At 46.0% G+C, this 24,996-nt stretch overlaps 1 pseudogene; it reads left to right on the top strand.

Moving 5' to 3' along the window:
• The first annotated feature begins 464 nt into the window (after positions 1-464).
• On the top strand, positions 465-8,445 carry LOC141549052 (structural maintenance of chromosomes protein 6 pseudogene; annotated as a pseudogene).
• The last annotated feature ends 16,551 nt before the right edge of the window (positions 8,446-24,996 follow it).

Raw genomic sequence — 24,996 nt, forward strand, 5'->3', positions numbered from 1 at the left:
ACTCCCTGTCACTCCCTGTCACAGCTCGGTAGACATCTTTGGGTCTGTGCCTTGTAGCTGTTGACCATGAGGGGTTGAGTGCTGAGGGGGTCGCAGTCTCGGGGCCAGGTCGGGCAGGCAGTGGCGAGGACTCGCGTGGCCGTGAGTGAGCCGCGTGGCGCGGGCGGACTGGGCTGGAAGGCAATAGAGAACTTTTCCCGCTGTTGCGGCCTCTCTGAGCCTCAACCGCTTGGGCGTTTTTCCCTGGTGGCGTTTTCCCGCCATCAGGGAAATCTTAGGCAGGTCCTGGCTTGTCTGTCTCTGCTGATGTAGAACAGGAAATTGGGGCCAGAGTGTAGTTCTAAGGGCTTAGAGCCTCCATAGAGGCACATTGTGCCTCCTTGGAAAGGGTGGGGCAGGGAAGGAGCAGGAAGTGACTCTGGAAGAGTCCTCCCACACAGGGGGGGTTTTCTGTCACTGACAAAATGGCAAAGAGGAAACTGGATTTTGCAGTACCCTCTACCTCAGGGGAGGAGCCAAGAGAGAGGCCAGGGCCAGCGGGTTGCATGAGTGAGGACATGGCGCCGGTCCTCTTCCAGAACGTGTCTCCTGAACGTTCTGTTTCTCAGTCAGCCCCAGGGGAAGCGGGTATCATTGAGAGTATTCAGCTAGAGAATTTCATGAGCTATTCCAAGCTCGGGCCCGTGAGATTTGGGTCCAGTGTCAACTTAGTGGTGGGACACAGCGGGAAGAGCGCATTGCTGGCAGCCCTGATAGTGGGTCTGGGCGGGAAATCCTTAGGATTGTCTCTCAGACAGTTTGTGAAAGAAGGAGAGACTTCCGCTACCATCTCTATTACTTTAAGGAACACAGGGGAAAAGGCTTTTAAGGCTGAGGTTTTTGGGGATTCCATAACTGTACAGCAATGCATCTGTGTAGATAGGAATCCTAGCCACCAACTAAAAGACCAAGCAGGAAACCTAGTTGTTTGTGAGGGAGACGAGCTGCCAGCCATTCTCGAGCATTTTAAGATCAGAGTAGACAATCCCGTGACCGTTTTACACCAAGAGGTGGGTGAGCAGTTACTGCAGATGAGAGATGAAGGTGACAGATACAGATTATTTCTGAAAGCAACCAAGCTTGAGGGGATGAGGGAAGAGTATTCAGAAATTCTAGAGAGAAAAGCAAGTAACGAGCAGAGCCTAGAGGAAGGGAAAGAGCAGCTTCAGAGACTCAATAATGAGCTCACAGTATTAGAGAGTCGTCATGAGAATATGATTTATATGATGGATGACTTGGAAGACTTGAGTTGTGAGATGGCTTGGGCAATTGTAATTGAAATTGAGAGAGACATTCATAAAAAGATAAGTAATATGAGTGTTGAAGAACAGCGTAGCAGAGAATTAGCACAGGAACTGGAGCTTTCCAAGTCCAGATTAAATGAAGCAGAAAAGAGGCTCCAAGCCATCATCCAGAACATAGAAAAGTTAAATGAGGACCACAGTGGATTACAAAAGGAATACACTGAAGCAAAAGAAAACACCAAGAAAATAGATATGGCCTATACTCAAATGAGGTCTTTATATAATTTGTCCGAAAATGAATTGAATAAATTAGAAAGAATTTCAAGACAGCTTCATGACGAAATTAAAAACAAGAAAACAACTTTAGAATCCACAGAATTGGAGAGACAGAAAAACATTTTCACATTGACAGAAAGATTAAAGACACTCAGAAAGCAAGAATATTCACTTGTACAAGATATAAACATTATTCACGGAACTGTAGAAAAAGATGATGAAAAACTTTTTCGACTTAAGAGAGAAGAGTCTGATATACAGGACATGCTGCATGAGGAGCAAAACCAGCTAAGGCAGTGTGAGGATTGCAAATCTGAGCCACTGAAAAGATTCGGACCCCAGATTGCAGCCCTTGTGGAAGCAGTAGACCATGCCTATAGTCAAGGGCACTTTACTCACAAACCACTAGGCCCACTAGGAGCTTGCATTCGTCTCCGAGATCCTGAATTTGCTTTGGCGATTGAGTGCTGCTTGCAGGGCCTTCTTCTTCACTTTTTCTGTGACAACCACAATGATGAGCTGATTCTTCAGGGGCTGATGAAAACCATTTATCCACCAGGCACTCCAGGACCACAGATAATCGTGTCAGCATTTGACTGTGAGGTGTATGATGTCACAGGCAGAGCAGCAGATCACCCAGAATTTCCAACAGTTCTCAAAGCCTTAGAAATACGTGATGCAGTGGTGGCCAATACTTTGATTGATATCAAGGGCATACAGTCTGTGCTGCTCATTAAAAGTAACTCTGTGGCCCATGCAGTGATGCAGGGTGAGGAATTTCCCAAGAACTGTTGCAAAATTTTAACTGCCTCTGGTGATGAAGTATTTGAAGGATGCTATTCCCCATGTGAAAAACCGAGACCTACTTACTTGGCTGATATGGACATTGAAATAAATAATTTGCAGAAAGGAGTGGAAAATAAAATAGTACAGTTGTCTGCATATCACCAACATATGAATTTACTTGAAAATGATCTCAACAAGAATCAAGAAACTATTGATAGTCATTACAAAACGTTAAATGAAATGAGGCTTGAACGAATAGAAATTACTTCAGAAATCAAAGATCTCAAGAATCAAAATGAAAACCAGTCAAAAGAAATCTCAGGTCTGGAAACTGTAGCTCAGGAAATTAAAGAAAGTATTAAAGCAGTCGAGAAAAAAATTCAGTCTCGAAAGGCAGAGATGGAGAACTTAAGACAAGTGAGAATAAACAGTGAAGAGAAACTGAAAGATTTTGAGTCCAAATTTCATCAAATTTCAAAGTTATCGGAATCATTTATGGAAGAACGAAACGCCGCTGATTTGGAAGTGAGCATCCGACACAATTCCATGAGGCGCTGTGCAACTCGACTTGAGCGACAACTATATTACATCCAAAACATTAAAGAGGAGGTGGACATGAAGAAGAGAGAACTCCAGAGGGCGTTAACTCTGGCCGAACACATATGTCCTCAGCGTATGGAAGTTACAAGAATGCCCTCTGTTGTTTATAATGAAATCAATATGTTAAAAGAGGCTATAGAATCAGAAACCTATGCTCATGGAAACCGAGAACAAATAAGGGACCAGTACATAGAGGTCAAAGAAAGATATGCAGAGGTAAATGGTCAAGTGAAAAATTTGAAAAAACTTGTTAGAGACCTGAAGAAAATGGCAGCCCAGAAATTTGGGTCATACAACAGACAGAGAAGAAGTCTTTTTAAGCAATGCAAGTTTTACTTTGACAGCTTACTCTCTCAGTGGTGTTTCTTTGCGGAAATACATGTGGATCATGAGAACGAGACCCTTTCTATAACTGTCCAGCCTGGAGATGGGAGCGGAGCAGCTGTGGATGCCATGAACCCCTTCTCAAATGACAGACACGCTTTGTCAAACTTTTTATTCATCCTTACCTTATGGTCCATCACAGCATCGCCTTTCAGATGTTTTGACGCATTTGACATCTACATGGACAGAAACCAAAGAAAAATCGCCATGGACATGATTCTCCAGGTAGCCCATTCTCAACCACACCACCAGTTCCTCTTATTCATTCCTCAAGACATGCTCTCTCTTCCTCCAAGTTCACTTGCTGAAATAGTCCAAATACCAGAGCCTGAAAGAGAGGTAACCCTGCCTCCCCAAGAAGTCAGTTCAGAAGAAGAAAGTCAATAAATCTTTAAAGTCGTTGTGTTTTCTGTTCATTGTTTGTTTGCTTGTTTGTTTTTTTCAAACTATCAACGTGGTAATTTGAGAAATGTTTCTACTTCACAACATATTTTCAGGAAGGCAGAGTCAAGACATAAGAGTAGCTGGAAGAAGTTTAACATGTTATCCCTCCCCCACCAAGCCTCTTAGATTTAAAGATTTAAAAACTACCTCTACACCAAATTCTGATCAGAAAATTCCAAGGAAAAGGCCCCCACTCCTGGCAGATGAGGGAGAGACAAATACTGAACTGTGGACACTGATGATGATATCAGATTGCTTGCTTTCTTGGGGAAGAAACATTTGGCTTGCAACATTTTGCAAAAATGAATAGTGAAAAGTATCTTCGAATATATTGAGGAAAATAAAATACTATTGAAAAATAAATACAACAACTGAATGTACCACCTAAAAAGTAATATCAGGCTATGTCAAGCTATGTTTTGATGAAGACAGCTTTCTCTGAAATGCAAATTAAGACAACTCGGAGGGACCACTACACATCTCTCAGATTGGCTAACGTCACAGGAAGTGATAATGACTAATGTTGGAGAGGACTTAGGAAACCTGGGACATTAATAGATTGCGGATGGAGTTGTAGACCATTTCAACCCTTCTGGAGAGTAATTTGGAACTGGGCCCAAAGGACTATGAAACCCTGCATACCATTTGATCCAGCAGAGTTTCTAATGGGCTTGTATCTCCAATAGACCATAAAGGAAGAAGAAAGCCACATATGCAAAAATGTTTGAGGCTGCCCTTTTTGTTGTGGCAAGGAACTGAAAACTTTGTGAATACCCAATAGTTTGAGAATGACTTAATAAATTGTGATATACAAATGTTATGGAATAGATTGGCCTGGACAAACTAAAATGGACTGATGGTGGGTGAAATGTGCAGAGCCAGAAGATCCTTGTACATTGCAACAACATGACTATATGATGATTGATTCTGATGGACATGGCTCTTCTAACTGAGATTATTCGGGACAGTTCCAATGATCTTGTGATGAAAACAGCCATCTGCAACCAGAGAGAGGACTGTGGGAACTAAGTTGGACTGCAACATATTATTTTCACTTATCTGTTCTTGCTATCTTGTATTTTGTTTTCTGGATGCTATCAGATTGGCCTGGACAAACTAAAATGGACTGATGGTGGGTGAAATGTGCAGAGCCAGAAGATCCTTGGACATTGCAACAACATGACTATACGATGATTGATTCTGATGGACATGGCCCTTCTAACTGACATTATTCGGGACAGCTCCAATGGTCTTGTGATGAAGACAGCCATCTGCAACCAGACATAAGACTATGGGAACTAAGTTGGACAACAACATAGTATTTTCACTTATTTGTTCTTGCTATCTTGTATTTTGTTTTCTGGATGCTGTCAGATTGGCCTGGACGAACTAAAATGGACTGATGGTGGGTGAAATGTGCAGAGCCAGAAGATCCTTGGACATTGCAACAACATGACTATACGATGATTGATTCTGATGGACATGGCCCTTCTAACTGACATTATTCGGGACAGCTCCAATGGTCTTGTGATGAAGACAGCCATCTGCAACCAGACATAAGACTATGGGAACTAAGTTGGATGACAACATAGTATTTTCACTTATTTGTTCTTGCTATCTTGTATTTTGTTTTCTGGATGCTGTCAGATTGGCCTGGACGAACTAAAATGGACTGATGGTGGGTGAAATGTGCAGAGCCAGAAGATCCTTGGACATTGCAACAACATGACTATACGATGATTGATTCTGATGGACATGGCCCTTCTAACTGACATTATTCGGGACAGCTCCAATGGTCTTGTGATGAAGACAGCCATCTGCAACCAGACATAAGACTATGGGAACTAAGTTGGACGACAACATAGTATTTTCACTTATTTGTTCTTGTTATCTTGCATTTTGTTTCTTTTCTCATTTTTTTCCTTTTTGATCTGATCATTTTTGATAATTCATCGCAGCATGACAATAGTAGAAAAATGTATTGAAGAATTGGACATGCTTAACATATATTGAATTCGTTGCCATTTGAGGAGAGGGTGGAGGGAAGGGAGGCAAAGAATGGGAACACAAGGTTTAGCTAGGGTAAATGTTGAAATTTTTCACTTTTTTGTTGTTTGCTTGCATTTTGCTTTCTTTCTCAATTTTCCCTTTTTCATCTGATCTTTCTTGTGCAGCATAACTGAGGAAATAGGTAGAGAAAAAACTGCACATGATTAACATAGATCGAATTACTTGTCCTCAGGGGAGAGAGTGGGCAGAAGGGAGGCAAAAAATTGGGACACGAGGTTTTCCATGCTTGAATGTGGAAAATTAGGTTTTGAAAATAAAAAGCTTAAAAAAAAAAGTGTGAGCTGCTGTGTTTGGCCCTGAAAATTTCTCTGAAAAATGAACCATCCAGGTTAAGAAAAAAGAGTGCCTCCCATGATTGGATGACCAACCCCAAGGCTCTATCTGCTCAGTGGTTCTTGATCCAGATGCTGCTGCCTTTTAGTTAATGTTTTTTAGCTTAGGCCCCAACTTTTAGCAAGAACCCAACTAAATGGATCCTTGATTACTTTTTTTTGCCTTGGCTCTGTACTGAGAAGGTGGAGATACTTTTTAGAATGAGAGTTCTAAGGTCCTGAAGTTTCTTTACAATTCAGTAAGATGCACCTATGATGCATCAGGTATGGGACTTGGAATGGGAATTCAGAGATCCAAACCAGTCCTGCTTCTCTAGGTGGGGAAATTCCAGGTGTCCCAAGATCCAGTTCCCTTGCTCCTTATCAAAGCTGACCCCTCTGCCTGTCCAAACCATCTCATTCCACAGCATCTCCTCCAACAGAAGCAATCCTCCTTTGGCATCTTCCCTCTTTCATTCACTTTTGACCTCTCCCTCTCTCCTGACATTCCCTACTGCCTAGAAGTATGACTATAGCTTTTCTGATTCTAGGAAAGCTCCTCCTTTGATCCTTCTATCCCAAATAGCAATTAGCTTCTGAAGACATTTCTCCCCCTTACCTTACCCAAGAAGTCATCCTATAAAACAGAGATTTTTAAAGATCAAAAAACCCTCAAGCAAAACAACTCAGTTTATTCATTCATTTCACACAGTTTTTGAATTTATACTGTAATTTAGTTTAATTTGATAATTCATATCAAAGCTGTGAAAAGAAAGCTTTTATTGATTAGGAAAGGAACAACAAGATGTCTTGGCTGGCAATATCTCCCATATAACAAGGAGCCATAGCTTGAGATCTTTATTTTATATAAAACAGGATGTGTATCTGATAAGACTTTTCAGCTTCCCTGGAATATGGAGAAGTTTGTATAACAAAGGAGTTTCTCCAGAGAAGGTAAGTTTGTCTAAGAAAGGAATTTTTCTCTAGAGGATGTCATTGACATACTGGGCTCTCTGCTTTTCTCCCTAGTCAAAAAGCAGGAAAGGAACTTAAATTTTTAATTAAAAAAAAAAAAAGGAAAGGCTTAACAAATGGGAAGGAGGAAAGTTGCCAGAGGGAATAGTGGTACTTTTAAATAGATTAAGCTAGGATAAATACGGAAATATGTATAGAAGACTTGCACATGTTTATTTATATTGGGTTACAAGCTGTCTATGGGAGGGGGCAGGGGAGAAGGGAAAGGAAGAGAGGGAGAAAAATTCAACACAAGGTTTTGCAAGAGTGAATCTTGACAACTATCTGCAGGTATTTTGAAAATAAAAAGCTATTAGGATTTTTAAAAGATTAAACGAAAGTAACTGAAGAGACACAAGAATGTATTTACAGCATAAAAGAGAAAAAAAGTCAACTTGACGATAAGATTAGAGGCAAATTGAAAAAGGAATGAGCCTAACTTCCATAGACTTAAATGTCAATGAATAATTAAACAAACAAAAACTAAGGCCAGAATGGAGAAGAAAAGATCTTACAATCTGTAGTTTACAAGAAACACATTGTTAAATAAAATCAGCTACAAAATGAATCTAATGGGAGGGGGGGGAAATTTCCCATGCATCAAGTGAATCCAAAAACCCCTCACAAGTTGCACTCGTGCTTTCTGACAAGACTAGAACGGCGCTGTTTCCAGGCCTCTGAACAGCCACCAGGCCCTCCCGGGACTTCGGCCAAGGACCGGTCAAGTCCCTGCAGGGCTGCTCAGGAAACCGCCTCTGTTCTAAAGGTAAGGTGGGGGGGAGGGGAGGTGGGGGAAGGTAAGTCATTTTTCAAAACTCTCCCCCCTTCCAAGCGTTTCCTAGTCCAGGCTGTTGACTTCATAAGTTTATAATTTAAAAAAACCCCAAAACTTGTAAAATGACATTTTGGAATCCTGAGTCCCCTTTGGAGAGTTGAGCATTTTCAGTCCCCTGGTTCAAGAAAGTTCCAGGCGGCTGCGACTCAGTGTTCACGTCCCTCACTCGGAGTCCCCCCTGCCCCCTCCCTTCCACTCCACTACTCCGGCCAAGGCCCGCGTGGGAAAGTCGTGGAAGGCGCTGGCTGAGCCCCTCCCCCACAAGGCCCCTCCCCACGGGAGCTCTCGGCAGCGGGAACTTAACCTGAGGGCGGGGAGTTGCCGGGCGGAGGTCCCACGGCGGGGACCCCCGACCTCAGAGCGGTTCCGAAAGCCGCTCCCACTTCCGCTGCTGCTCCACTCCCAAGGGCAGTCACTTGCTCTGGTCCAGGCTCCGAACTAGTCCCGGTCCAATGGTCCAGCCCCGGGCTCCAGGTAGACGGCCGCGCCCGGGCCGCAGGCTGGCAGCCACCGCTTCCCATCCAGCCCTGCCCTTCTTCCCGCTCGCCCTCCGGGGCTGTCCCTTCGGGGCACAACGCGGGCTCGGGGTGCGGACCGGGAGCGCCTGGGGCCGCCTCCTCTTGGGTTCACGGGGAGGACCGGACCCCGGACCTGGACTGGAGGCCCCGAACAGCCAGTCTCTGAGGACCAGGCAGCGCCTCCGGTCCCACGGAGCGGAGAGTTGCAGTGGGAGCAGAAGGGGGGGGGGTGTTCCAGGGGCAGGGGCGGGAGGCGGCCCTGGGGCCCGGCCCCATTGGCCACGGGCCCGGCGGCAGGAAGGGGATAGGGCCTGGGAGGTCCCGCCCCCAAGCAGAATGAGCCTATCGCAGGAGCGCGAAACCTGGATAAGTGTAGCGGCGGGAGGAGGGGGGGGCCGCTCACAGAGGCTGCAGCCAACCAAACCGCAGCCATGCAGTCCGGGGCCGGCAACTTCACTGACCTTCTCCCCCCGGACCGGACCGACTGTCCGCACGCCCTGGTCCGCCACCAGCCCCTGGGTTAGGCGGCCGGGGGCAGCGTGGGGGGAAAGCGTCCCCCGCGGGCGGCAGCGCTGGGGCCTTGGCGCTGGTCCAAGGCGAGGGCTTGGGCGGGCGGGAGCAATTGAAAGTTCGAGAAAACGCCAGCCTCGGCCTCTGGGTGCGCGGCCCAGGGAAGGGAGCAGGGGCCGGCCCGGCAGGACCACCCTCCCTCTTGTCTTGCTAGTTCTCAGTCGGGACTCTGACCACACCGGGGACTCACATTGGTTTTCCTGCACGGCGTCCTCTGACCCTCCGATAACTAGGGAGTGGCCGTGAGTGCTCAGAACTCGGCTGGGGGCCCACAGGGAGTAGCGCTGGACTTGGACTTAGAGGGGCCTTTGGGCGGGAAGAGCTTAACATTTTCTTGCATTCCTGTATCAGTTCTCCGTGGGGGAAGGGATGGCTAGGGAGGGGCGGGGTCGGTGTGGGAGCTAAGGGAGAATGCGAGAGGTGCAAGGAATTAAGTGGGTTCTAGGGAGTCCCCGATTCCTTCAGGCATGGAGAGCCTCAGCAGTGCTGGCGAATACAAGGCTGGACTGGGTTTGATGGGGGCTGTGGCCCCTTTAAGATTCCTTTTCTGATTTCCACCTTCCTTTGGGACTGAACTTTTATTTATAAGATCTGGTCAAAACCACCCTTTTGTATTCCAAGGGGAGAGATCCATATCTGAGCTACCTTGAGCTTGTACCCAGCCCCCACAGGATCTGAGCTGGCTTAGGTTTTCTCACCTCCCACTATCTGCTCAGGTTTCCCTAAAACAGTTTCTTCCTTATCTGAAAAGCCCGCCTCGAATTTGGCATTGCCCTGGGCTCCTGGAAGTAAATAAAAGAGCCAAGCTGGAATCATCGCTTGGTGGAGAGTTGAAACATGCCAACACCATACTTTGCATCATAGACTCTCTGTCCCGCTGCTTTTGGTGTGTTTCTTCCTCTATCTAATACCTTTTACTAACCAGACTTTAACCTTACTTCCAAACCCTACAATAAACCTCTTTTTATCAGTCTAGGTTTTGGGGCCAAAGAGGTTACAGGAGAGTTCTGTTTGACTCCCTGTACCCCAAACCTGCCACTAGACCTCAATTAATCCTAATTTTATTTATGTATCCCTTAGCTAGACCTCCACATGTGGTTATACCTCATCAGGTTCAACAGGTTTGCACAGAGAAAAGAGCCTGAGCCTTTCGGTTCATTCAGGAAATCTGGAGTCCTCGATGTTTTCCTGGCTGCATGGAGTGGCCCCTTCCCCGGGAGTCCTGCACTCTGCTGGATTATTTTATCAGCATCCTTAATAAGGAGAAATTCAGGAAACTCTTCACTTGATAGAAGGTACTAGAACTAAGAGTGGGAGGAGAAAACTTCCTGCTGGAGTTCTGGTTTTATTTGAGACTTTAAAAAGAGATCCAGGCAGAAAACTGGCAAGAGAAGTTTGTTATTACACCTGAGACGTCAGCTTTTGCAGGCTGACTTCCTTAGTGGCAAGGTCCCGGCAGAGAAGGAAAGATCCAGCAGAGAAATCTCGACAGAGAGACTAAGAGGGGTAGGGTCATGTTAGGGAAGTAGGGTAGACATTGTGGGGATCCCAGCCCAACTTTTGACACCAACACTAATGGATGTATAATCGATATATAAATATGAGTTGTGATTAGTCAAACTGTGTGCATAGTCAAGAATGAAACGAAGTTGCAGCTAAATAACTTGTCATTCAGAATCCCTAGAATTTGCTTGAATAAAGAGAAAAACATGTGTCCACTCTGCTGGTCAATTGAAAGAGGATAGATTTGGAGCCAATAGACCCTTAAGTTGAAATCTCTCTCCACAATTAACTCTAACAATAGAAAAGTTGCTTTAGTTTTCTGAAATTCAGATTTTTTTCCCCTTGATATAAGGATGAGATTGTTGTCAGGAAATCATTTGGTACAAATTAAAGCTCTGTGTAAGTACTGTTGTAATCATTTCCTGAAACTCTCACTCTCTCAGACTTTGGGGGAAGGCTTGGCAAACTCCCACAGAGAAGTTCTCCCCTGAGAGCCCCGCCCCAGGGAATCAGGATACAGTGCTTTCATTCTGTTACCTGGGTGGGAGTAATTGAGTCCAGGACCACTCCTCCTCAGCCTGAGCTGGAGACTGAGGTTTCTATCCAGCACTCTGGAGTTGGAGATTAGTCCAGGGACACTCACTCAATTAGGAGATTCTCTCTTCTGATTCCAATTCAAACTGCTCTCAGCCCCCTCCAAGAGCCACCCATATAACAAGCTTCCTTCAGCCCAATTCCCTGCAGGGGACCTAAAAGCAGGAATTATGCCAGGGAACTTCTCTCCCCTCGGCATGGCTGGGGTCATCTGCCCTCTGAAAAGACATTTTCTTTTCAGTGTCACTCCCTCTTTATCTCTCTCATCTATTTCCCTAACAGGATCCTTTGTAATTGTAATTGTTCAGTATTTCCTTATAGGCCCCAATACCTGATTAAGCAGGTAGACAGAATAAGGTCACTGCCTCTAATTGACAAGTTTCTTAAATTTCAACTTTTGATTCCTTGCCATTTCCCTGGCAATTCTTTCTGTTAGAAAGCCAAATGGAGATTACCATCTAGTGCAGGGCCTTAGGGCGATTAATGAAGCTGATATTCCCATTCATCCTATGGTGCCCAATCATATACAATTCTGAAGCAGATCCCAGGGGATACACAATGGTTCTCCACTCTGGACCTTAAAGATGTTTTTTCTGTATTCCTTTGCATGAGGACTCAAGATTCCTTTTTGCTTTTGAATGGGCTAAGCCAGGGGAACTCCCTCACCAACTAACTTGCACTGTCTTGCCCCAGGCTTTTCATGACAGCCCTCATTTGTTTGGGCAAGCCCGAGGGAAAGATTTGCAAGACCTTAAGCTGTCAGAGAGCAGTCTCATACATCATGTCAATGATATTTTACTCTGCAGTCCCACCAGAGAGGAGTCCCTTATGGCGACCACAAAGACCAGGGGTTCCCAAACTATGGCCCGCAGGCCACATTCGGCCCACTGAGGATGTTTATGCGGCCCACCAGGTTATGGCAAATGGGCTGAGGGGAGGAGACAGAGTGTGAGGTTTTGTTTTTACTATAGTCCGGCCCTCCCACAGTCTGAGGGAGAGTGAACTGGCCCCCTACTTAAAGTTTGAGGACCACTGACAAAGACTCTAAACTTTCTAGCATCAAGAAGATACAGGGTCTCCCTACTAAAGACCCACATTGCCTGTCAATCAGTCAAATATTTGGGTCACAATCTCCCCCCACCTCTTGATCTCTAACACAGAGAGAAAACAGGCTATTTTAAGCCTACCAGATCCAGCCTCAAAGAAGCAGCTTCCAACTTTTCTAGGCATGGCCAGTTTTTGGAGAATATGGATCCCTCATTTTGGAATGATTGCCAGACCCCTCTATGATTCTACTCAAGGTCCTGATCACCTTCCTCTTGAATGGGGACTAGAGTAAGTTAAGGCTTTTAAAACTCTGAAAGCCAAACTGTCCTCTGCCCCTGCTCTCGCTTTGCCTAATTTATAGAATCCTTTCACTCTGTATGTAGATAAGAGACTTGGGCAAGCTTTGGGATTCTCACTCAGTCTCTAGGCCCTGATCCCTGACCTGTGGCTCATTTTTCAAACAACCTGTACTCGGTTTCCCTAAGATGGCCTTCCTGTCTCAGAGCAGTGGCTGCCACAGCCCTGTTGATAGAGGAAGCCTGCAAACTAACCTTGGGCCAGCCATTAGAGGTTTTAACCCCTTTCAGAGTCCAAAGCATTCTAGGAGCCAAAGGACATCGTGGATCTCGAGTGGAAGACTTACTAGGTACCAGGCTCTCCTGCTAGCTACCCCCACCTTTCTCTCCCAGTCTGTCCCACTTTAAATCCTGCCACTCGGCCCCTGACGTCTCTCAAGCAGGAGAGTTTATCCATAATTGTGGGGAAGTTATAGATTCTGTCTACTCCAGGTCTCAGTTATATTGTGTAAGGAGAGTCACTTCAGGCTCATGGAAACAGACTGTCAGATTTAGCTGCCAGAGCTGTTGCTCTTTCACCACTGAGAGCTTCTTCAATCCCCCAGGGGTTTGAGTCTTCTATTCCTCCCTATGGATTGCAGGAAACAGTTCTCCCAAAGGAAAGGGGTTACAGTCTTTCTCCTTCAGACACCCTCAGACCACCTCTTAATCCCAAAGGCGAATCGGGAAACTGACCTCTGGTCTCCTCCAGGCCACACACATGGGGGGAAATGCCCTCCATTCCTTAGTGAAGCGTTGTAATGTGCTCTCCTGGCAGTTACAATTACTAGCTTAATAACCGGTAGGGCACTCAAGAACAACCACGTGTAATCTTAAAAGCCTTTATTATACCTACTCACGTAATGCCCTAACTGATGCCCTGACTTGTTGGTTCCCGAGTGAACACCTGGTCAGAAGACCCATGTGTTCACTACCAAAACCCTTACCTCTTTTGGCTACCCATCTTGGCTTGGCCACCCAGGCTGGGAAGCCAAGGTGAAGAACGCCAGGTTAAAGAGAGAGACTGCTGCCTGCAGTGGGCTTACATAGGGCCTGTGAGGTCACAAACACAGCCAATCAGCGAGAGAGTCACCCATTACGAAGCTATCTCAATATGGCCAGGATCCCGCCCAAGGGCAGTCCTAATATCCACAGAAATTACTTCCGGGCCTCAATCTCCCGATGCGCTGTGGCACCCATTTAAAGGCCCCTTACAAAGCGTGTTTTGGTGTTTGGCCGCAAGCTGGGGGAAACCCTCAATCAGTGGTGCTGGGCCTGCCCAATCTGTGCCCAGGCAAGTCCTGAGGGAGCTGTTACGCCCCCACCTCTCCAGAAGCCAGTGCAGAGGAGAGGCAGTACCCTGGTGAGGATTGGCAACGAGACTTCACACCTATGCCCCCTTGTACAAGTTTCAAACTGCTTTTGGTATGTGTTGATACATTCACTAACTGGTGGAAGCCTTTCCTTCTAGGACAGAGAAGGCCCAGGAAGTATCTAAATGCTTGCTGAAAGAGATCATGCCCTGCTTTGCTTTGCCCCACTCTTTGCAGAGGAATAATGGGCCGGCCTCCATTTCTCAGGTAACTCACAGGGTAGCCAAGGCACTAACACCTCCTATCATCTTCACTCTGCCTGCCATCCTCAAGCCTCAAGAAATCATTTTGCCAACACCAAATCCAGATTGCCTCCACCCCCGAAAAAAAACCTAAAGAAGTTAACAGGAATATACCGCCCTAATTGAATTATATAGTTTAGTATTTAACTCCAGCAAATCCAGTGGTTTCAAAATGGTCTGAAGAAATTATTTTTAAAAGTACAATCTCTCTAGGATTTCCCCCTTATTTCTGCCATCACTAGATGCATTAACATGAGCTATCCACTTTAAATAATATGCTAGCACATTAAATAATTTCAGAATATTTTCCAAATGATTAAAACCTCATTTCTAATTTGTTCTTGGTGAAGTTTAAACAGCCAGGATGTCTGAGCAGAGAAGTTATGGCCTGGGGGAGGGAGGATAGAAGAATCATCCAGCTCTGGTGCTAGCAGTCTCAGAGGAAGAGGCCTTCAGAATTATGGGAAGATTCTTAGTGGAGGAGAGGCAATGCCCACCCATAACAATTAGAGTCACTTATTAAAGTAAATACAGATTAGGTAACTTGCACCCAGCTAGGAAAGCATTCTCTGTTTATTGAAAATGCAAAGAAGAATAAAACAAACTAACAAAAAAAAAAACCTGGAGGGAGGGGGAAGCCCAGTCTAAATTAGTTTGGCACTACTGAGATAGGCAACAATAAAAACAAACCAGGAGTGAAAATTGAGATCAGGATACTTTCACCTGGAATAAGTGAATTAATTTTGAAATCATAGGTATATAAAACATAACTATTTTATTGCTGAAATTTTCCATTTTCTGGGAAGATAAAGGCCACAAATACACAACAGAATAGAATGGAGAGTTCAACAATTAATCAGGTAAATTTGCCTAGTGCAGATTGCCACAAATCTAATTCCCGATTCTTAACTCCAGAAAAGTTTCAGCAAACTTTGTAGGCAGATTAGAAGAATTGCTTTTTTCCTCAGTTCAACAATTCCATCCCATTCAACAAACATTATTTAAGCAACAACTCTGTCAAGCATGAGACAGAGGCCAACCTGCTTCCCCCATCGCTCACCTCAACCCCGACCCCCTACCCTGACTGCACATACTGAAGACCCCAACTTTATTATCCCAAGGAAAAGCTTCGTTTACATTTGCAAATCAGACAGAAGATTTCAGAACCTGTTCTTCATTTAGAGCCTAGACCTAAGCCAGGACTAAGGGGTAGGAGTTAAAAATAGTTGATATTTTCATTGTGTGTGCAGCCACTCAAATAGACTCTAAGGTGTTCCTTTCCTTCTATTTACCTACCAGTCCAGCCTGATTTTATTATAATTGTGTCATTAGAAGAAACAATATTCTCCCCAAAGATAACTGCTTAAAACATTTACTAGCAATTGCTTTTTTTCTTGTATTAATTAGAAAAACAACACATGGGTTTATAAAACAATCACCTTAGTCTTTTAAGAGCCAATGTGTTAAACCCCCACATAATGGCCAGAGGAACTGTGTGGAAAGGTGAAGAACTTACAGATGAAGCACATATTGATCAGGGACAGTTAATTAAAGTGAATCAGACCTATAGGCCACAGTCATGTGATTTTAGATAAGGCCTAGGCTGCATTCCATTGTCCAAAGAAGAGGTGGCCCAAGAGGCTGTATATCCCCTTGTCTAACTACGTTACACTGATTAAATAGGGGAATGCAGACTTCTATGACCAATCACAACATATAGAGGGTGGGGTTTCAGAGGATTTTTGTCTGAAAGCTGTGAACATTTTCAGGGGAGTGACTCTCTCCTGCTGTGAATTTGGCTCACAGACCAGGATGGGGTCTGCTTCTCAAGATTCTAATAAATAATTCTGCTTTCTATGAGGGATCTTTGAGTAGTCCCTTTGGGTAGGTCTTTCTGTCCCAAACAGAACTGACTGCATAGGCCCTTTTAGCATTAGTGCGGCCAGGCTGAGTCCTACAGAATTCCAAGAAGACCCTTTTCATCAAGGTGGAATAGCGTTGGACAACCTAGAATAGGTACCCATTAGAAGGTAAGATCATTAAAAGAATTATTGCTATAATAACAAGGCCTCACTTCTCACCTGCTTTAGCCTTTTCTACTTGGCTGGCAGATTCTGAAAGCAGGTTTTGAGCTAGAAAGAGAGAAAGGGACCCGTGTCTAGAGATGTTCAGGATGCTGATCTTGGAGAAGGTCCTTTAAAGGGGTATTTGGAAAGGGGCTGGGAAGGATTTCAAAGGGGTTGGGGAAGAACTTTTGGGTCTGAGGACAAGAATAATCACTACAGGGCAGGGCGGGCATAAATTGACAAGTATAACTCTGAAGGACCTATGATGAAAAATCCTATCCATACCCAGAGAAGGAACTGATTGTGATTGAATAAAGCTTCTAGCATTATCTATCTCTCACTCAACTCAATTTTTCTTGAGGGTTTTTATTTTCATTAGAGTAGGAAATCTGTTTTCTTAAACAACTTAATTTTTTATAAAAATGTTTGGCGTTGGGGGTCGGAGCCAAGATGGCTGAGAAGATTCATTAGAATCTGTAAGCTCCCTTCCTCCCTCATTACCAATTAGTTAAATCAGCCTCAAAAATAATGCTGGACTGATAGAAACCACAAGGACTGGAAGCACGACTTACCAGCTGAAGAGAATCTGGAGTTTCAACAGAAAAGGTCGGTTCCCAGGGGAAGAAAAAAAAAGACCAGCACAGATGGTTAGGTGCCAGCACTCAGCACTGATCGAGCTCAGGAGAACTCTGGGATCAGAGAAGCCACTGAGATAGAAGAATCTGGCACAGGCTGTTAGCTCTTCTCTGCTTGTAAAACAGCAGTTCAGAAGAGAAATCAAGCCACTTTAAAATATAAAGCCAGATACTAGAAAAATGTTTGGCAAAGCTTCACATACAGTTTCTCAGTTATGGAGGAGGATAAGAGAGAGAACATACAACTCAAAGATTTCAAAAATTAAAAATTGTTTTGAGTGTAAATGGGGTAAATATTAAATAAATCAACCAAATTAAATTAACAAGTGTTTCTAGACTATTTCTGCATAGTGTCAGGCCCAGGACAGCTAGTGCAAACATTATCATCCCCATTTTACAGCAAAAAAGTGAGTCTTAAGAAGGTTATAGAGAGCTTCAGATAATTTAAATTATTGAAAGGCAACAACCTATACCCAACAGTGTTTCCTTTTTTTCCATCCACCAACTTATGTGTTTCATGGTTTATATGTTGGAAGTCAGGTTAATTTAATTTATGTCACTTAAGGAAACAATTGTTTAACCAAAAAAATGAGACTTTAGTGTTAAAAATAATCATCTTGACACTAAAAATCAGATATCAAGGAAAATGTATTAAAGAAGAATCTTAAGGAATCGTCTTAAAGTTTTTGGCCAGAAGCGAGGCCCACTACTCTTTGGGAACAGGGAGCACTAAGTACAAACATGTGGGAACCGTCATACTTGCTTGTGTGGCACAGCCACACAGAGAATGGATTGGTCTGTTTTATCAGGGTTATAATCTTTCTGATACAACCACTATGTTTCCCCTTAATATGTATAAAATATCCCCCCCTCATATATCCCATGTTCAAAAATGGGGAAAAACTCCTCCTCTGGGGTATGTTGTTTAATATTCAATTAGCCTATAAAGCAAGCTTAGTGGTGATTTGTTCCAGTCAGGTCATTGACCCCAACCAGTGCAGCCTGGATGGACTATTATCTTATTTTTCAAAACCATAAGACCCTTTCTGATTGGCTGAATCCCCCTGTCCCTTCCTAGCTCCTCAATTTCTGTTTTGCTCAAGGCTTCTATTGATCACTTAATTGTTTTGTGAATCTTAATCTTCCTTAAGCTCCCATATTCTGAAAACCTCTTGGTCAGTGGTACCCACTATCCCAATCCCACATTACCTCAAAGCTTGCAACACTGTGGAAATCTAACTTTTCAGCATTTCTCACAAAGTAACATCATTTAAGATAGCAGGTCAAAGCCACAGGTGGGCTCTAGTATCTTCCCTTATACCACAATGGCTCCCTTCTCATTCAAGGTTATCTTCAAAGTGTCAAAATAATTTAAAGATTCAAGGTAAGTGGTTCTCCTAAATAAGATCTAAGAATGTTAAATCAAATGTTCCCATCCTGGACCATCTTTTCCTGCTCCTTCTTCTTTTTCAGTCTGACCCACTGGTTTCCAAAAATTCCATAGAATTCTGTTTCCCAGTTCAGCTGCCTCTCACTGAGTTGTAGCATCTTGGCAGGACGCTTCCTTCCAGGTGGGGAAAGATATTTCTCGGGCTCAAACTTCTTTTCCAGTTCTATGGTTTGGTCATTGGAGAACTTTACTTGTCCTCCCTTTCTTTTGTGAAGTGGCCTCTGCATGAAGGGGCCTCAGAGAAGGGGTTTGCCTGTTGGTGAGGAGGGGTAAAATTAGAGTCAGAGTGACCTTGACTACCCCAAGCACCAAGCCTTCAATCCTCCTTCATTAAATTGGGAGAGTGGAGTATCCCACTGGCTTGTTTCTGCAGATGTCACAGTGATAAGACGGGGCACCGGGCAGAGAGTTGTGGGAACTCCATTTTGGTCTTCTCAGGTCCTTTGTAAATGAATTTACAATTACAATTACAAAGGATCCTTTTAGGGAAATAGTTGAGAGAGATAAAGAGGGAGTGACACTGAAAAGAAAATGTCTTTTCAGAGGGCAGATGGGGGCAGCTATGCCAAGGGGAGAGAAGTTCCCTGGCAGGATTCCTGCTTTTAGGTCCCCTGCAGGGAATTGAGCTGAAGGAAGCTTGTTACATGGGTGGCTCTTGGAGGTGGCTGAGAGCAGTTTGAATTGGAATCAGAACAGAGAATCATGTAATTGAGTGAGTGTCCCTGGACTAATCTCCAACTCCAGAGTGCTGGATAGAAACCTCAGTCTCCTGCTCAGGCTGAGGAGGAGTGGTCCTGGACTCAATTACTCCCACCCAGATAACAGAATGAAAGCACTTTATCCTGATTCCCTGGGGCGGGGCTCTCAGGGGAGAACTTCTCTGTGGGAGTTTCCCAAGCCTTCCCCCCAAAACCTGAGAGAGTGAGAGTTTCAGGAAATGATTACAACAGTACTTACACAGAGCTTTAATTTGTACCAAATGATTTCCTGACAACAATCTCATCCTTATATCAAGGGGAAAAAAATCTGAATTTCAGAAAACTAAAACAACTTGTCTATTGTTAGAGTTAATTGTGGAGAGAGATTTCAACTTAAGGGTCTATTGGCTCCAAATCTATGCTCTTTCAATTGACCAGCAGAGTGGACACGTTTTTCTCTTTATTCAAGCAAATTCTGGGGATTCTGAATGACAAGTTATTTAGCTGCAACTTCGTTTCATTCTTGACTATACACACAGTTTGACTAATCACAACTCATATTTATATATCGATTATACATCCATTAGTGTTGGTGTCAAACGTTGGGCTGGGATCCCCACAATGTCTACCCTAGTTCCCTAACAGGACCCTACCCCTCTTTATGCCTGTGTCGAGATTTCTCTGCTGGACGGTTCCTTCTTTGCTGGGACCTTGCCACTAAGGAAGTCAGCCTGCAAAAGCTGACGTCTCAGGTGTAATAACAAACTTCTCTTGCCAGTTTTCTGCCTGGATCTCTTTTTAAAGTCTGAAATAAAACCAGAACTCCAGCAGGAAGTTTTCTCCTCCCACTCGTAGTTCTAGTACCTTCTCTCTTTTAATTGTTTCCTATTTATCTTCCCTGTACATATTAATTTGCTCGTTGTGTCCCACATTAAATTGTGTGCTACTCTAGGGCAGGGCAGGAGCTCTCTAGCTTCTTTTTGTCTCCTTAGTGATTAGCTTAGTGTCTGGCTGGTAGGAGGGGCTTAGTTAGTATAGTTATCATATATTTACATTTATCATATAAATAATATAATATAAATAAATATTTATTAACTAGTTGCCTGGCAGTATCATTTCTATTTGGCAATCCACTAGAACTCAGCTACCAAAGCGTTGCATTTCTCTTCAAGTCTCAGGTTCTTCATCTGAGTATTTTCCACACCTGATTCCTAGGATGTGAGGAAAGCACTTGTAGGAGATGTGAACATTCCTGTTCCTCCCCAAGCTCACGCTTGCCCTCATCTGCCAGAGATCGAGAAGAGTTTAAATACACAGGGGGTGGGGGGAGGGGATTGAGTCTCACCCCCAAACCTCCAGAAGTGGCCCCTTGCACTATTTCTCCACGTGGGGCTAAGGAAGACGTCTGTGGAGAATGAAAAAGAGCTTCTCCCGGTCAGGTCCCTCTGCGGGTAAGATCGGGCTCGCTGTTGGGCCGGGCGCACCGAGAAGTTTCCATCCTCTTTAAGAGGTTCTTGGCTTCTGTGATTTCGCCCCCGGCTCTCTGAGGAGGCCAGTTAAAGGCCCCCCTGGGGTCATGGCCACATTTCGGTCCAGGTGTTTCCCGTGGGTCTATCTCGAAAACCCCAAAGAAGAAAAGAGCTTCTTTCTGCTCTTTCACAGCGGTAACCCAAGGAAACTGTGCCAACGGCCCCAGAGATCCCCGGGAGCCCGTTCCAGCGCGGCTGGAAACGCCAGTAACCTAACTAAGCTGGCCGGCTCTGACCCAGGAGCTTCCTCTGCAGCAGCCCAGATGGGAAGGAGTGGGGGTCGCAGGAAGCGCTTCTTTCTGGATCCACTCCTTTAATCTTCCCTTCCCAGCCAAGGGCTCCACCCCCCACCCCTCCCGTTCCAGTAGTGATAAGTGAGTCCGTTTCCCCGCGGCTGATGCTGCGTTTTAACAACGCAGCCACGAAAAGTTGCACAGATCCAGGCAAGCTGGGGCAAGTTCCTTGGGCCCGAGTTAGAACTCAGGAGAAATCCCTGCCCAGTTGGCCCGCAAATGGCCCGGACCCGTAAGCAGGCCACATTAAATGTCACGCGCGGAGGCGCGCAGACGCCCGGCCGCCGGCCTCGCTCGGGTCCAGAGATCCCCGTGCCCTTGGTCCGTCCGTCCCGTCCGCCTGCGTCTAAAAATCTGGCCTTGTTTTTGGAGAGTTTGCTTGTGTCAGCCTGCAGACTGCTGCAAAACGTCCACAAAAAGGGAAGCAGCTGGTGAATTTTAGCTGCCAAGAAGTCGCATCCCACACAGAGGAAATGAACAACACCAGAAAAAGCGGATCCCGGCTCTCAAGTGGAGATTTCCTGAATTTGTTGCATTGAGGAGGTCGATAAAATTACCCAGCGGAGCGCAGGACTCCCGGGAAGGGGCCGCTCCACGCAGCCAGGAAAACCCCGGGAACTCCAGATTTCCTGAATGAACCGAAAGCCTCCGGCTCTTTTCTCTGCACAAACTTGTTGAACCGAGTCCAGCCTCGAAGGCGCCAGCGCTGCCTGAGGCTCTCCATGCCCGAGGGAATCGGGGACTCCCTAGAACCCACTTAATTCCTTGCACCTCTTGCACTCTCCCTTAGCTCCCACACCGACCCCGCCCCTCCCTAGCCATCCCTTCCCCCACGGAGAACTGATACAGGAATGCAAGGAAATGTTAAGCTCTCCCCGCCCAAAGGCCCCTCTATGCCCAAGTCCAGCGCTACTCCGAGGGGGCCCCTGTGGGCCCCCAGCCGGGTTCTCACCAGGCACGGCCACTCCCTAGTTATCGGAGGGTCAGAGGACGCCGTGCAGGAAAACCAATGTGAGTCCCCGGTGTGGTCAGAGTCCCGACTGAGAACTAGCAAGACAAGAGGGAGGGTGGTCCAGCCGGGCCGGCCCCTGCTCCCTTCCCTGGGCCGCGCACCCAGAGGCCGAGGCTGGCGTTTTCTCGAACTTTCAATTGCTCCCGCCCGCCCAAGCCCTCGCCTTGGACCAGCGCCAACGCCCCAGCGCTGCCGCCCGCGGGGGACGCTTTCCCCCCACGCTGCCCCCGGCCGCCTAACCCAGGGGCTGGTGGCGCAGCAGGGCGTGCGGACAGTCGGTCCGGTCCAGGGGGAGAAGGCCACAGAAGTTGCCGGCCCCGGACTGCTTGGCTGCGGTTTGGTTGGCTGCAGCCTCTGTGAGCGGCCCCTCCTCCTCCCCGTGCAACAGTTATTCTGGCTTCCCGCTCCTGCGATAGGCTCATTCTGCTTGGGGGCGGAACCGCCCAGGCCCTATCCCCTTCCTGCCGCCGGGCCCGTGGCCAATGGGGCCGGACCCCAGGGCCGCCTCCCGCCCCTGCCCCTGGAACGCCCCCCCCCCTTCTGCTCCCACCGCAACTCTCCGCTCCACGGGACCCGAGGGCTGCCTGGTGCTCGGAGACTGGCTGTTCGGGGCCTCCAGTCCAGGTCCGGGGTCCGGTCCTCCCCGTGAACCCAAGAGGAGGCGGCCCCAGGCGCTCCCGGTCCGCACCCGGAGCCCGCGTTGTGCCCCGAGGGGACAGCCCCGGAGGGCGAGCGGGAAGAAGGGCAGGGCTGGATGGGAAGCGGTGGCTGCCAGCCTGCGGCCCGGGCGCGGCCGTCTACCTGGAGGCCGGGGCTGGACCATTGGACCGGGACTAGTTCGGGGCCTGGAACGGAGCAAGTGACTGCCCTTGGGAGTGGAGCAGCAGCGGAAGTGGGAGCGGCTTTCGGAACCGCTCTGAGGTCGGGGGTCCCCGCTGTGGGACCTCCGCCCGGGCAACTCCCCGCCCTCAGGTTAAGTTCCCCAGCCCAGAGCTCCCGTGGGGAGGGGCCTTGTGGGCTCCTGGTCGGGGCCGGGCAACTGTCTCGAGCGGGCGGGGCTCAGCCAGCGACGGCCACGACTTTTCCCACGCGGGCCTTGTCCGGAGTAGTGGAGTGGAAGGGAGGGGGCAGGGGGGACTCCGAGTGAGGGACGTGAACACTGAGTCGCAGCCGCCTGGAACTTTCTTGAACCAGGGGACTGAAAATGCTCAACTCTCCAAAGGGGACTCAGGATTCCAAAATGTCATTTTACAAGTTTTGGGGTTTTTTTAAATTATAAACTTATGAAGTCAACAGCCTGGACTAGGAAACGCTTGGAAGGGGGGAGAGTTTTGAAAAATGACTTACCTTCCCCCACCTCCCCTCCCCCCCACCTTACCTTTAGAACAGAGGCGGTTTCCTGAGCAGCCCTGCAGGGACTTGACCGGTCCTTGGCCGAAGTCCCTGGAGGGCCTGGTGGCTGTTCAGAGGCCTGGAAACAGCGCCCTTCTAGTCTTGTCAGAAAGCATGAGTGCAACTTGTGAGGGGTTTTTGGAATCACTTGATGCATGGGAAATCCGCCCCCCCCCCCATTAGATTCATTTTGTAGCTGATTTTATTTAACAATGTGTTTCTTGTAAACTACAGATTGTAAGATCTTTTCTTCTCCATTCTGGCCTTAGTTTTTGTTTGTTTAATTATTCATTGACATTTAAGTCTATGGAAGTTAGGCTCATTCCTTTTTCTATTTGCCTCTAATCTTATTGTCAAGTTGACTTTTTTTCTCTTTTATGCTGTAAATACATTCTTGTGTCTCTTCAGTTACTTTCGTTTAATCTTTAAAAATCCTAATAGCTTTTTATTTTCAAAATACCTGCAGATAATTGTCAACATTCACTCTTGCAAAACCTTGTGTTGAATTTTTCTCCCTCTCTTCCTTTCCCTTCTCCCCTGCCCCCTCCCATAGACAGCTTGTAACCCAATATAAATAAACATGTGCAAGTCTTCTATACATATTTCCGTATTTATCCTAGCTTAATCTATTTAAAAGTACCTCTGTTCCCTCTGGCAACCTTCCTCCTTCCCATTTGTTAAGCCTTTCCTTTTTTTTTTTTAATTAAAAATTTAAGTTCCTTTCCTGCTTTTTGACTAGGGAGAAAAGCAGAGAGCCCAGTATGTCAATGACATCCTCTAGAGAAAAATTCCTTTCTTAGACAAACTTACCTTCTCTGGAGAAACTCCTTTGTTATACAAACTTCTCCATATTCCAGGGAAGCTGAAAAGTCTTATCAGATACTCATCCTGTTTTATATAAAATAAAGATCTCAAGCTATGGCTCCTTGTTATATGGGAGATATTGCCAGCCAAGACATCTTGTTGTTCCTTTCCTAATCAATAAAAGCTTTCTTTTCACAGCTTTGATATGAATTATCAAATTAAACTAAATTACAGTATAAATTCAAAAACTGTGTGAAATGAATGAATAAACTGAGTTGTTTTGCTTGAGGGTTTTTTGACCTTTAAAAATCTCTATTTTATAGGATGACTTCTTGGGTAGGGTAAGGGGGAGAAATGTCTTCAGAAGCTAATTGCTATTTGGGATAGAAGGATCAAAGGAGGAGCTTTCCTAGAATCAGAAAAGGTATAGTCATACTTCTAGGGAGTAGGGAATGTCAGGAGAGAGGGAGAGGTCAAAAGTGAATGAAAGAGGGAAGACGCCAAAGGAGGATTGCTTCTGTTGGAGGAGATGCTGTGGAATGAGATGGTTTGGACAGGCAGAGGTGTCCACTTTGATAAGGAGCAAGGGAACTGGATCTTGGGACACCTGGAATTTCCCCACCTAGAGAAGCAGGACTGGTTTGGATCTCTGAATTCCCATTCCAAGTCCCATACCTGATGCATCATAGGTGCATCTTACTGAATTGTAAAGAAACTTCAGGACCTTCGAACTCTCATTCTAAAAAGTATGTCCACCTTCTCAGTACAGAGCCAAGGCAAAAAAAGTAATCAAGGATCCATTTAGTTGGGTTCTTGCTAAAAGTTGGGGCCTAAGCTAAAAAACATTAACTAAAAGGCAGCAGCATCTGGATCAAGAACCACTGAGCAGATAGAGCCTTGGGGTTGGTCATCCAATCATGGGAGGCACTCTT

The sequence above is a fragment of the Sminthopsis crassicaudata genome, chromosome X (assembly GCF_048593235.1).
Source record: "Sminthopsis crassicaudata isolate SCR6 chromosome X, ASM4859323v1, whole genome shotgun sequence".
NCBI lineage: Eukaryota > Metazoa > Chordata > Mammalia > Dasyuromorphia > Dasyuridae > Sminthopsis > Sminthopsis crassicaudata.